Source organism: Pongo pygmaeus, chromosome 21, assembly GCF_028885625.2.
Source record: "Pongo pygmaeus isolate AG05252 chromosome 21, NHGRI_mPonPyg2-v2.0_pri, whole genome shotgun sequence".
NCBI classification, from domain to species: Eukaryota; Metazoa; Chordata; class Mammalia; order Primates; family Hominidae; genus Pongo; species Pongo pygmaeus.
This window is the reverse complement of record NC_072394.2, coordinates 32,126,683-32,141,213: the sequence shown is the minus strand read 5'-3', so window position 1 is coordinate 32,141,213 and position 14,531 is coordinate 32,126,683. Positions and strand designations below refer to the sequence as shown.

The following is a 14,531-nucleotide window of genomic DNA, read 5'->3' as shown; positions in this document are numbered from 1 at the left end:
CTAGGGCTGGTGGTGAGTGGGACTGGAGAAGCCATGACTTGCTGTTGTGTTGCAATTGATAACACTTTCACTGGCAGTAAACTGGGATAGTGTTACCACAGGAAGGAAATTCCTTGCCATCAGCCTTTTGAAAACAGATTGGGAAATGGTAGTTGTAAGAACTAAGGTGCTAGCTGTTGCTGGGCATGAACTCTTGGGAGAAAGGCAATGAGAAACTAAGAGTGACTGATCATGAGTTAAGGTTCAGTGTGGAAGCCAGAGGACTTCTTGGCAGCACCGTAGATTCTTATTTCTTGGAGCCACAGGGCAGAAGGAATAGAGAATTGGGTCCTGGGCATCATAGAAGAGTAGCAGAATCACAGTGGAGGATGAATCTCAGTTTCAATGGCTGCTATGCTGGGATAGGGCCCTGATGGGGAAGTTGTGGGACCCTGAAATGTGGGAGGAGACATTTGGGTCAAACCACTCAAAGATTGTCAGTTGACTTCAGAGTTACTGGGGACAATTGCAGTGGTATAGCTACTTGTTGCTATAAATATCCTCCCCAAGCCAAAAGAAGAAACAAAAAAGGAAAAGTAAATTCTACATAATCCAGGCCCTAAATATTGCTTGAAGAGAGAATGCCAAACTGCAAAATGACTGAGCCAAAAGGGAACACTCACCTAACCCTAGTGCACAGTCTCTCATTAGGCTCCCATGCCACCGATGCAGCATGTCACAGAAGGCATCCTGCAGTTTGCCTGCCAGCCTAGAAAACTTACAATGCATTTCCAAACTTAGCATATGAGCCAGGATGCCATGTCAGACACACCCAACAATGGAAGCCCTGGTCTGAGCCCCAGTGGGTGGTTGGAAGTCTAAGAAAAGACTCAACCTTGTCCAGATGGTACAGACTCATCTCATCCTGTGCCTCCTTAAGAAGTACAACTATGAACCCAAGAACTGTCATGAGGAGCAGGCATAGGAGAACTTCCAAGGTGGAAGAGCAAGGTAAGAACCTGAGGACTGAGGAACAGCCCAGCAGCCAAACACCAGGGACTCTACGCCCAAATACCAGCCCCCAGCCACAGAAAGTGATGAAGGGAGGACATAGAAAAGAGGAGGTCTCAAGTCAATAAATATAAATCCTGCACTTTAAGAAACTACAAAAAGTAGGGCAAAGTAAACCCAAAGAAAGTAGGAGATAGGAATTAATTTAAAAAAAGAGAGAGAAGAGAGCAGATAATTAATGTAACTGAAAACACAGAAACAACACAAAAATCCACTGAAACAGAGTCGATCTTTTGAAAACACCAATAAAATGGGAAAAAACTCTAGCATGACTGATGAAAAAGAAAAGAGAAATGACACATTTTTAGTGTCAGGATGAAACGTGGGATACCATTGCAGACCCTGCAGACACCAAAAGGGTTATGAGAGGATATTATGAACAACTCTACACACATAAATATGACAACTTAGATGAAATGGACCAAAAGTTATGCAAAACACAACTTACTAGGACTCACTCAATAGGAAACAAAAAATGTAAATAACCCTAAACTATTAACGACATTGAATCTATGATTATAAAATATCCAAAAATATCCCTGAGGCCCAGATCTTTCAAAGGAAAACACAAGCATTTAAAGATAAATTAAAACCAAATTTGACACACAGGAAAACGGTTCTAAAAAATTTGGTAAAATATGAATGTATGCTCCATTTTAGATGATATGAGGAAATTATTTTAATAACTTTATGAAATTTAGTGATTTGAACACTTAAAATTTAAGTGGACAATGACGCTGGTTTTGTGAAAAATGTCCTTGATCACATGATCCCTCAATGTGCAACTGCAGGTGCATGCGTGAGCAAGTTTTCAGTGGACGTGACCATGCACCTTCCACACATCTCTGATGATTGGGGGCATTGTTTGTCCTCTATGTCGTGTCTTTCCTCTTCTAGCAGGCAGGGACATGAACAAATCCGTGACTCAGCACTGACCCAGGAGATGACGCAAACATCATAGGGTGTTTTGGAAGGAACCTGAGTCCTTATTCTTATTTCCTGGAGCCTCAGGGCAGAAAGAATAGAAGATTGGGCCCTGGCCATCATTAGAAGAGTAGCAGAATCACAAAGGAGGATGAATGTCAGCTTTAATGGCTTCTATGCTGGGGTTGGGCCCTGGTGGGGAAGTTGTGGGACCCTGAGATGTGGGAGGATGTATTTGGGTCAAAACACTCAAAGATTGTCTTTCGACTGGAGTAGAGGGACCCCTCCTGGTATTATAAGAGAGGGAAATAAGACATATTTTGATTATAGAGAGGGAGAACACTGGCCAAATTTGGGTCCTTGGGACAAAGCCCAGCAGAAGGGGAAAGTTTCTCTAATTAGCACAAATTCCCATTATAGCCTGGTAGTGAGCCTGTCCTCAGGGACTAGATTTACCTTCATTACTTTGGAGCAATAATCTGGTCTAATGACAAGAAGTCTTCAACAACATCCCTCATTACTTCCTATGTCCTGGTTTCCCCTTTGCTAAAACTCCAAGCTCACTGGGTGTTTGAAGCAGGAAACAAGATCAGAGATGAACAGAAATTTGCACATAGTAAATGTGCAGAGTGGTTGTGATTATTGTTGGTCAAATATCACCATCGGAACACAAAAGAAGCCTGTGCTGTGACCAGGTCACCTGGGGGTCTGTCCAGGCTTAAACTTCACTTGTCTTTCTGAAATTTATAGAGCAGATGCTGGAGACTGGTGGCTGAGGTCACAGATGTGGATGGAAAAGTTTAGGATAGAATAGGGACAAGGTAGAGGTTAGAAAGTGTAAAAGGCAAGGCGGTGTGCTGGTGAGAAATGCAGAAGAAGGCGAGACACAGGACTTCATAAACAAATGGATCGCCTCCCTCTCTCTTTTTTCCTTTAATGTATATTTATGTCAAAATATCTATCAAGTTGTGCATCAAAGTCTTGACGCACAGTTTCTCCTGGTAGATGGGGCTTAAGGGTGTCTGCAAATTGCCAATTGTTACCTTGAACCTTCTAAGTAGTGGTGACCCATGGAGTGTAGGATTTTAATGTAGACATTAAAAAATTCTACTTTATATTTATAGGCTTCTAGCTTATTTTATGACAAGCATGAATATTGCTTTTAACATTAAAGAAAAAGACAAAATTTAAAAATGGGAAGTAACCACACCATGGGTGATATCTGAGCCCTACTTCTTCTGGTGCACTGAGATCTCCAGGGCATAGCTTTTGCTGACCGCTTGCTGGCCATCATGCTCCACCTGACAGGTGAGCACCACGTGGTCCCTGTGGGCACAGGGGTTCACCAGGAGCCAGCTCATCCAGTTGTGCCATCCTTGTTCTCTGTAAGGGTCGCAGCTGTTTCTGTCCGGGACACGTTTCCATTCTCCAACCAGGCCAGCTGTATGCTCTGGGGGTAGAAATTGCTCACCTGGCAGGTGATGTTTGCCTGGTTCTCTGCCCTCATGGGCTGTTGAGTAACCTCCAAGGTGGGTGGAACTGAAACAGCACAGGGCAGAAGCTCTGATCTTGTGGCACAGACAGATCACAGGGAGGGCTAAATAATGTAGCTCCCACCAACACAGTGAAGGCATCACCAGGACAGTGCTAGGCAGGCAGCAGGTGCTCAGACATTGAGGGCACTAGTTACATATGAGTGAAATGACTAAGCACAGTGCCTGATGCACAGTAGGTGCCCAAGAACTGTTAGCTCCTACTAGGCTAAGAATGAGTGATATCTACAAGCACAACCCCTGGCATGCAGTTGGAATGTAAGAACTGTAGCAAAATCAGTGAAATCGCCAAGCACATAGGTATTTGGCTCCTAGTAGGTGCTCACTAATTGTAGTTGCTCTTGGTGAAATAAATGAAACTCTCTAGCACAGAGCTTGGCACATGGTTGCTGGTCCCCTGACAGCTGCCATTAAAATGATAGTAAGTGACCGGCTCACCTAGGTGCATGGCGGGTGGACAGTATAATCAGGGATTAGATTCCAGGCCATTCAAGCTCTGGAGCAATAGCCTGGGGAGAGGGGAGTGGGCTTGGGCTGGGTGAGGGTCCTCTACCTCGGATGGCCTCAGACAAGTTGGCAGTCCCACAAAGAGGGCCCCCCTGCAAGGTGACGTGGGCCACCTCTCAGATGACTTGAGAGTGAACGTCCCCACAGGTCATCACCACCCTGGCTGTGCTGTCGATGCTGTAGGATACACTCTCTCCTGCGGGGTCCATGTTGGTCTGGAAGTCTGAGATCTCGTTCCCATTTTTGAACGATTTCAGGGTGATGTCTTTGGGAGAGAAGCCATGGGACTTTCAGGTGAAGCTCACTGTGTGCTCAGGTGTGGCCCTCGCTGCAGGGCCCAATACCATGGGGGCAGAGGGTTTGGCTACAAAAGGAGCATCAGTAATCTGGAGACATGACTGAGATGACCATCACTAATGATAAGCGTGTGACATGTTAAGAACCTTCTGAGATGTTAGTTTTTAGTCTTTCTAATAATGTCGCGAAAGCAGTGTCCTTATTCTCATTTTACAGATCAGGACACAAAAGCTCTTAGAGGTGAGAGCCAGCCTATGGTCAGACAGTGAGTAGGGGCAGGGCCCAGAGGGAAGTCCAGGCCTGAGTTCAAAGTCCTCTCCACACAGGGTGACTTCCACCAGTCTGGGCATAGGAACAAAATTACTGATTGGTCTCCCTCCATGTTATTAACTGGTCCTAGCTGGCCTCCTCCGGAAGGCTCGCTCACCTCTGAGAGGACGTGTATAGAAGCCAATACAGGGATCAATGGCAAAGTGTCACCACCGTGAGAGCTGCAACCAGGCTGCTCAGCCCAGGACAGGGGTGGGCTGACACACCCAGCTCCTCATCTGCAAAATAGGAGGACGACATTTCTACTTCTTGGGATGTCTCCAGGGTTAAATGGGGCAATGGAAGCAGTTTTGCTCTGGATCAAACACAGAAGATGCTTCTCAAAATTAAACACATACCTATCTTTGACCCGGACTTTACAGATACACAGAAGTCTCTCTTAAGGTATTATAAAAATATGAAACGTTCCGTATTTTTATTTTCACAGATATTTCATTCTATCAAATAAAAGGCATTAATTAAGGATAATGCTTTAATGTAGAGCCAAGAGTTTGTAAGAGCATTGGAATCACACCTGCTAAAGGTCAAGCCACAGGATGTTGCAGTAGATAGACCTGGATAACAACTGAAGCCAGGGTCCATAGGATTTTGATCTCTTTCACCTGGAGTACTTTAATTAAATAGCCAATGAGAACGGGTTTGCAATTGAGGATTTTCAACCAGCTAATGAACTGTTTCCAAAAACAACCTTTTGTGAAAATCCCCTATAAAAAACCTGTCCTGTATTGCCATATGGGACACTATTCAGGATTTTGCTGACTCAGTGTACCCAAATTGCACCTCTTTATTTTTCAAATAAATGCTATTTCCTTTGGCCTTCCTAACAATCATTTTGTTGTTGTTGTTGTTGTTGTTGTTAGTTGGTCTGACCAGCTGCAAGTCCTAAATTTGAAAATAGGAAATTTGTTTTTGGAATCTGGATCTTCAGTTAGGTCAGGTTTGGGTCAAAAACAAGGATCACTGTGTACTCAGAAAGCCAAAGGTGGTTAGCTTTTTCATCATTAATTAATTACAAGAGACAAAGACCCAGGCCACACCAACAGACACAAACCTATTCTGGGCCCTGAAAGCAAACACATTGGAGAATCAGAACAACGGGTGCAGTTTCTCCTTGTAGATGAGTTTAAAGAGTGTCTGCAAATTTCTGTTACCTTGAACCTTCTGCCATCCTCTTAGAAAGCACATATTATACATGTTTGCTTTTGCCAATATTAACTTGCTCCCTAATATGCGTGAAATATTGTGAGAGCACAGTAAGGAGGGTGTCACTTGAAGATGTCAAGTCTTTGGGACACCAGCAGCATGGGTGTCCCTAAGAGGGCTGAGAGGCTGTCTTCAGTTCTGATTTATTGAGGGCTTCTTGGCAGCCTGATGCTGGCTGCTGTCTCTGTACCTCTCAGCACTTCAATCCTCCTTCTATGTCTTAGAGGGGGTCCTCAAGTGAGCCCTTATGTAGGGCGAGACTCTGAGAGGATCCTTGCTGGCCAAGGCCCAAAAGTAGATAGAAACCCCACCCTGGGAAGATGAGTGAGGGTAAATGCAAGGGCATAGCCTGGCATGTAGTAGGTGCTTAATAAATAACCCCTGTGGCTGTAATCATGAGGTTTGGTCATTACTGCTTCTGGAGCTGCATAGCTATTCTTTAGGCAACAGAACAAAGAGGAGCAGAAACACCAAGGAAAGGCTCAAACCCTACTCACTGCAGCTGCCAGAAAAAACCCAAATGATAAAAGGAACAGCAACCACGATATTTGGTGAACTGGCTTTCAAGTAAGATCACAGGGGAAGCTGGAAGCATTTTGGAAGGAGGGAAAAGCTACCTTGGTGACATCTGGGAATGCTGAGGGAGGGAGGCTTCTGGGGCTGAGGAGTGAGGATTTGCTGGGACTCCAGCACATGTTTAGATACAAGTGTTTTCAAGACAGAAGGTTCCCCAGCCCTGAGGCTGGAACTGAGCGAAGCTTTGTCCCAGTCTCCTGTGTTGGGTCCTGAGGCCAGTAGCATGGGAGGGGTCCTCTTCAGGCTTCTGGGGCCTCCCAGAATGTTCCCAGCATGTCTGTTTTGAAGCACCCATGACCCAAAAAGCTGTTCTCAAAGCCCCAAAACCTGGGGCACCACTTTTGCTAGGGGGCTGTGTGTGAGAATCTTCTGGAGCCATTCAGAACTTTAGAAGCCCAGGCCCAAGTTAGATGCAATTAAATTGGCATTTTTAGGGGGGTTCCTGGGTCCAGCTTTGCAAACTTTTTTTTTTGATAGTTTTCCCAATGATTCTAATGAGCAGCCAAGGTTGAAAGCCACTGGACCCCAACCCAAACCCCATTTATACTTGGGGCCTAGAGATGCCCTGACCTGCCTGAGGTCACACAGCTTCACCCTAACACAGCTCACATTTATTGAGCATTTAGTGTGTGTTTGTTGATGCCCTAAACATTTTACACAATTTCACTCCTTCAGACTCTGCCCAGTCTGTGAGGTCAGTGTTACCATCAAAAGGTGAGGACATCGAGGCCTATAGTGGCAAAGTGCCTTGTCCCAGGTAACAGAGCCAGGAAGAGGCCCAGGCAGCTGGGATACTGCCTGTGTTCTCCTAACCACAGTTCTGCAGAAGCTCAGTAATAACCTGAACACCACCACCATCAGGGGCTCTGTGCACATCCTCTCCAATCCTCACAGAACCCAAAATGGGCCATGATAATCAGCAACTCACCGATGGGGAAACCGAGGACTCAAAGGAAGGCAGACTGGCCCAAGATCACACAATCTTGAGATAACACCTGACATTGGGGGTGCCTGCATTGTGCTAGGTGATTTACAGAGAGAACCTTAACCTTACCGCTTTCCTAAAGGAGTCCGTGATTGTCTCCATTCTACAGATGAGGAAACTGAGGCTGAGCAAAATGAAGGCACTGTCTTCTCATCCTCTATGTGTCCCAGTGGGCATTTCCTGTGTCCCACCAAGCACTTATGTCCATTAACAGAGCAAGTGTTTTAACTTCTTGAGCCCCAACACTGACCGCCACCTCAATTGTCCCTCTGAGATTCCAGACTTCATGCAATGTTAGGGAGAAGCCTCCCTCCTGGGTGCCCAGGCCTGGTTACCCTGCAGCCATAAGCAAAAGACAGAGGGCTCCTGACAGCCGGAGGGGAGAATCTCAACTCTTGCTCACATGGGCCCCAAACACTCTCTAGGAAATGCCTCATCTCCTCATCCTTAGTCCTCAGCACCATGAGCAGGCAGATGCGTGCTCTGCTGGGCTGCAGGAGGCTGGACTCTGCTCAGTGGATGCTGCTGAGCGAAGGAGAAACAACACAACACAGGGAAGAGTCCTAAATGCTTCATGTGTGCTTAGACCTGTCCTTTAGGAACCGGCTTGACATATCATGAGACACGTGCAGGACCTTTCTGATGGGAGTGTAAAGATAGCCCCTCCTACCTCTACAGGGTTTTTTGTTTTTAATGCTTTTTGCTGTAGAACTGAACAATGCAAGAGTTTAGAAAGAGAAGGTTGGAGCATTTCTCCACTCTTGAAAAACCACAGCTTAGTGTCACAAAGACAAGGGCTATGAGTCAGGCTAGGGGGTTTGAGCCTTGGCTCCCTGACCTGCTCCCAAGTCAGGTCTCCTCTCTGAGCCTCAGTGTCCTCATCTTTAAAGGAGGTAGCAAATGGCTCCTCCCTCATAGCACTGGTTATAAGGAGACTCTGGCACAGCCGCTGCTCTCTGGCCCCCTTCCCCACCTCCCTCCTTTCTCATCTAGCTCATCATTTAGGCTGAGAGCATGGCAAACAAGAGTGGGCAGTTTACTAGGAGTTAACAGATCTGAGTCACACCTGAGCCACCACTGGCTGTGACTGCCTGGGCTAGGGAGGCACCACCTGGAAACTTCAGTGTCTTTGCCAATATTATCTGCACAATCGGGATAAAGCCACCTTCTTTGTCTAAGTTCAATGGTTGTGGGGAGCTGATTTCAGTCATTACTGGGCAATGTACATTTTCATGTACATGTATGAAAGCATCATGTTTTACGCTTTACATATACACATTTTTTTAAAAAGCTGTTAGTAAAGCTATGTGTCTTCTGGAGGTTCTGTTTTTTTGCCTTTCCAAATTCCAGAGGCTGCCCGCATTCCTTCTCACAGTTACATCTTCCCATCACTCTAACCTCTTGCTTGTATCCTCACAAGTCCTTCTCTAAGAATTAATCTCCTTCCTCTGTCTTGTAAGGACCTTTCTTATATATTGTGTCCTCCCTGATGCTAGAGCCAGATGTTAAAACCACTGTCTTAAAAATGTTTGAAGTGGGGCCAGGCATGGTGGCTCACGCCTGTAATCCTAGCACTTTGGGAGGCTGAGGCAGGTGGATCACCTGAGTTTGGGAGTTCGAGACCAGCCTGAACAACATGGAGAAACCCTGTCTCTACAAAATACAAAATTAGCCAGGCATGGTAGCTGAAGTCTGTAATCTCTGATTGCTACATCATCTAGAAGGGAAATTAGGCAATATTCTCAAATATGAAAACACACTATCTTCTGACCTAGAAACGTCACTTCCAGTGGGAATCTCCCACCTGAGTAGGGTGACACATGTACAAGGTCATCCACTGCATGATTGTTGTAGTAGTTCAACGTTGGGAATAACCATATCCATCAACAAAAGACTGTAAAATAAATTTTGGTATTTCCATAAATTGGAGTATTTTTCAGCTGTAAAAAAACTGGAGCAGTTCTCTATGTCCTGATGTGGAATCTCGATATGAAATGACAGCGCTTACGTTTGGGAGAAGTTTTCCAATCATCAGTGAGCTTTAGTGTCTGAATGTGAGGTGCATTCTGAACATTTGGGAAACTGATGAAAAGAGAAATGCTGGCTCTCTGACACATGGTTCTGTTTGAGGAGCTTTTATTTAGCACCTATGATGCACCGGGCTCTTCTATGGAGACAGCGTCTAACACTGGGGAAGGAAGGAGACTGCCTTGATTCAGATATGGACTCTGGCTCCAATTCTGTCACTAACTGGCCCTGTGACCATGGACAAGGCCCCTGTCATGTCTTGGCTTCAGTCTCCCATCTGTAAAGGGGGTTGGACTGGATGGTCCCAAGGTCCTTCCTGTGCTGACATACAAGAATTCAGCAGTTAAGACGAGGCTCTTGGGGCTCTGGCAGGAAACCCCAAGTAAGCATTGTTGCTGCCTTATATGGGGAACCCCTAAGTCACCCACATGTAGGACGTCTTTCCTGAGGTGAGGGACGTTCTGAGATGATGCAGCTCTGCTCAGAGCCCATGGTAACTGTGTGACTCAGTCCCCAAATCACAGAAGGGTTTCCCAAATAGACCCACAGCAAATGCCAAACATATTGGCATCTCCTCCCACCAGGCCATCAGATTCAACAGTGAATGTGCCTCCCAGAAATCTTCCCTGTGGGGTGTTTCTGAAGATTAAATTTAAAAAAATCCACAATTTACCCTCTCCATGTCCTGGATGGATTTCTCCTCATTAGAAGGGAAGAGAATGTAAGCTTGGTGGGGAAGAGCTTTAGGCTGTTTCATTCACTGCTGTTTGCGCAGCATCCAGGGCAGAGCCTGGCACACAGTGGAGTCTCAGTGAGTGCCTGTTGCATAAAGAAGAGACTTGGCCACCCTGAGGGGGAAGCGTTCTCTGGAGGCAGAAGGCAAGGTCCAGCCCTGTGCCTGGACAAGTCCCTCCAATTGTCAGTTCCCTCATCTGTGAAACCAAAAGGCTGGGTCAGATTTGGAAAGACAAGAGCTGTAGAGCCACAGACTGGAGATGCCGTCTTTTCCATCATTTACAAGCCATGGAGCCTCGAGCAACTACCATGACATCTCCAAGCCTCAACTCATGTGGTCTGGAGAAGGGGTGACATCAGATCATGAAAACTAGCAGCCACCATCACACCATCACACCTGATTGTTGCTCTAAGAATGGATAATTATTGACTTATTGTCACACACTAGGGGATGAAGGAGGCCCACGCTGTACTCACCATGCACAGACAGCTCAGTTCCTGCTCCAGACTTAAACTCCACGTCCTCGGGGCTCCCTTTCCGGAACTTCACACAGTAGTAGGTGCCGGCATCTGCTGGGGTGATGTTACTGATGCGGATGGAAAAGTCCATGTTGTTTCTCTTTGTGAGGTCTGAAACAGTTGTTACCCGGGAGAAGTGGCCTTCTTCCACTTGATTGTAGATTAATTCCCGGCCTGGTCCAGCTCCTCTAAACCACATGATGGGTCCCACAGGCATCAGGGATGTCATAGCACAGTGCAGAGTGGCTGACTCTCCAGCTGCAACCAACACGGACTTTTCAGGCTGAATCACCTGCAGCTCCTCCTCACCTGCCACTCCTGGAAAGGAGCACAAAGCAGTCATTTTTTCATCGTTACCTGATCCTCTGTGTTTCCTCAAGTGTTTATCAAAGACTTTCATTGACTGGGTGCATATCAGGAGCAGGCCTTGAGCTCAGCCCACTACATGTATTATCTCATTTAACCCTCACAACTGGCCTGTGACATAAGACTGTAATACAAGCGAGGACACTGAGGCACAGAGAGGTTCAATTTCCTTTTCCTTACTTTCTTTTGTTCTTCCTGTTTGCTTTCTTTTCTTTTCTTTTTTGAGATGGGGTCTTGCTCTGTCTGCTGCCCAGGCTGGAGTGCAGTGGTGCAATCACAGCTCACTGTAGCCTCAACCTTCCAGGCTCAAGAGATCCTTTCTCCTTGGCCTCCCAAGTAGCTGGGACCACAGGTGCGTTCCACCATACCTGGCCAATTTTTGTATTTTTTGTAGACACACAGTTTCACCATGTTGCCCAGACTGGTCTCTAACTCTTGGGCTCAAGCAATCCATCTGCCTTGGCCTTTCAAACTGCTGGGATTATAGGTGTGAGCCACCGCGCCTGGCCAAGAGGTTCAATTTCAATGTAGAGCTTTGGGTTGAGGACCTGAGTAGAACTATTGAGCCCTCCTTGGAAGTGCCATGGTTTGCCAAATATGGCCTCCACTCTGTAGTACATGGAGTGTGGCACTTTTTGTATCACTGGATTGGGTGGGGCCCTGTGAATTCTTTAGATCCTTGAGTTATGAGCAGAAGTGATGGGTATAATTTGTGGGCTGTGCATTTAACTGCAAGAGCCTCTGTGAATACATTACTCCCTTCCAGAGACCCACGAGGCTCTGATAGGGCCTGCTCCATCGCCTGGATGCATGAATGACCATTGCATGCAGAACTGCCAGTCCACACCGAATATGTAGCTTCCAGTAGAAATACAACATTGTTTTAAGCCTCTGGTAATTTTTCACTCATAGCATAATCACATTACCTAAGTTTCCTAATGCTGATGTGACAAATTACCAAAACTTAGTGTCTTAAAAGAAATGTAACATTTTATAGTTCTGGAGGTTAGAAGTCCAAAATAGTGTTACTGGGGTACAATCAAGAAGAAATGATGAAAGTCAAATACACAAAGATAGAGAATGAAACAGTGGTGACTAGGGGTGAACTTGGGGGAGTTGATGGGGAGGTCAAAAGATACAAAATTGCGATAAGTCTGAGGAAGAAGTCCAGAGAATGAATGTGCAATCTAAGGATTTTAGTTAAGAATGTTGTATTGAATTCAGTATTTTTGCTTAAAAAGCACATTTTGGGTGCTGTTGACATATAACACATGCAGCATAACTATGGGAGATGATAGATGTGTCCATTTGCTTAACTTTAATAATCATTTCACTACATATATATATATATATGTATACATATATGAAAGCACCATGTTTTACACCTTCCATGTCTACATTTTTTAAGGCACTTTCAGCAGAGCTATGTGTCTTCTGGAGGCCAAAAAAAAAAGGTTTTTTGCCTTTCCAAATTCTAGAGTTTTCTCCTATTCCTTTCTCACAGTTACATCTTCCCACCACTCTAACCTCTTGCATCTTCACATGCAAACATCCTGGAATACAAGGATGTTTCAATGTCCTTCTGCAAGAATTAATCTTCCTCCTTCTTATAAGCACTCTTGTGATGTATTAGCTCCACCCTGATGCTAGAGCCAGATATTAAAATCACTGTCTTAAAAATGCTGAGAGGTAAAGGAAACAATGGACCAAGAGCTAAAGGAATATAAATGTCTTAACAAAAGGAGAACGTAAAGAAAGAGAAATTATAGGAAGAAATCAAATAGAAACTTAGGAATCGAAAGTACAATAACTAAACGTTCACTAGAGGGGTCCCTCAATGGGTATAAGCAGGTGGAAGAATAATCAGAAAACTGGAAGACGGAATAATTGAAATTATTGAGACTGAAGTATGGGTGGAAAATAGAATAAAGTATAGAGCACAGAATCTAAGGGAATTGTGAAACATTATCAAATGTATCAACATACACCTTACTGGAGTTCCAGGGGGAAAAAAGAGAAAGAGAGAAAGGAATAGAAGATTATTTGAAAACATGGTGGACAAAAATCTTCACAAACTTGATAAAATACAGGAATCTACAAATTTGAGACACAGAAGAAATGCAAGTTGAACTCAAAAATAAACTCAGAGACCCACACTAAGGAACATTATAATCCAAATGTTGAAAACTAAAGTCCAGGAGAGACTCCTTAAAGCAGTAAGACAGAAGTGATTCCTTCCATAAAAGAGACCCTCAATAAGATTTTTAGCTGAGCTCTTATACAAAGCACTGAAGGCCAGAAGACAGGGGGATGGTAAGTTCAAAATGTTGAAAGAGGAAAAATACGTCAATCATGAATTCTATACCTGGCAAAGTGTCCTTCAAATACAAGGGAGAAATGACGATATTCTCAGATAAACAAAAGCTAACAGAGTTCATGACCATTAAACCTTGCCTACAAGATATGCTAAAGGGAGTGCTTCAGGTGGAATGAAGGGATGCTACATGGCAACTCAAAGTTGTATGAAGAAATAAAGATGTCCAGTTATGTGTACATTTTTTAAAAATTATGCTTCAATATCCCACAAACAAGCTGTGAGCACCCCGCCCAGGTGACCAGGTAACCAGTATTTTAAAGCTGGTCCCTGCCACAATTCTTCTTCTTGTCCTCCCCTACTGTGACCTTGTGACATTGAAACACTCTAGTAAAAGTGTTTTTGCTTGTGTCCTCCACCTTGACTCCCAGTAAAGGCACTTGCCCAGGGATCCCATCTCTCTTGCCTACCCATCTGCTTGATTGAGCCTGCTCCTTGGGAGTTCCTCCCACATGGCTTCCTGCATGGCCTGCCCTACTTCCATCTCTAGGAACTGTGAGTATGCCTCTTCATACGAACTTTTCATGGCCATGTTAGAGTGAGCCTCTAAGATTCAACCAGCAGGAGTCACTCTAACATTTTCAATAGTAATGGCAATGAGGATGGGATCATTCTAAACTCGGGTGGAAAGTTCCCAGGGAATGTCTTTGACTCATGACTTACTGATTTGCTACTCTGATTGGCTCCACAATTTGAGAAGGCTTTTCACCCTGATGGCTTTCTTGTGCTATGCTATGTACAGCTTTGTGTTGCCTTTTGGAGTGCTGCCATGGCTCTCCATCCTGAAGCAAGGATCCTGTTCCAATATCAATAATGACACCCACCTTTCTTCAAAAGCACAAGATGATATAACATTGGTAACACCTCTTCAAAGAAGATTCATGTGATATGCATATTCATGTCACATAATCCAGCATCTGTAAGTTTTTTTTGGGATGCCTGTGGCAACATATACTTCATTTACAAATTTTACTTACAAATTAAAATCAACAGACACTCCTGTTAGTGTCATTAAATGAATTAAACAAAAATATCTCTTCTCTGTAAAGACTTTGGCAGTGTCTTTCATGCCTCTTGGAGTCTC

General features: G+C 44.8%; 1 pseudogene; it reads right to left on the bottom strand.

The window, feature by feature from the left end:
* The window catches only part of LOC129021772 (signal-regulatory protein beta-1-like), a 28,366-nt pseudogene that overhangs the window by 5,063 nt on the left and 8,772 nt on the right, over nucleotides 1-14,531 (bottom strand).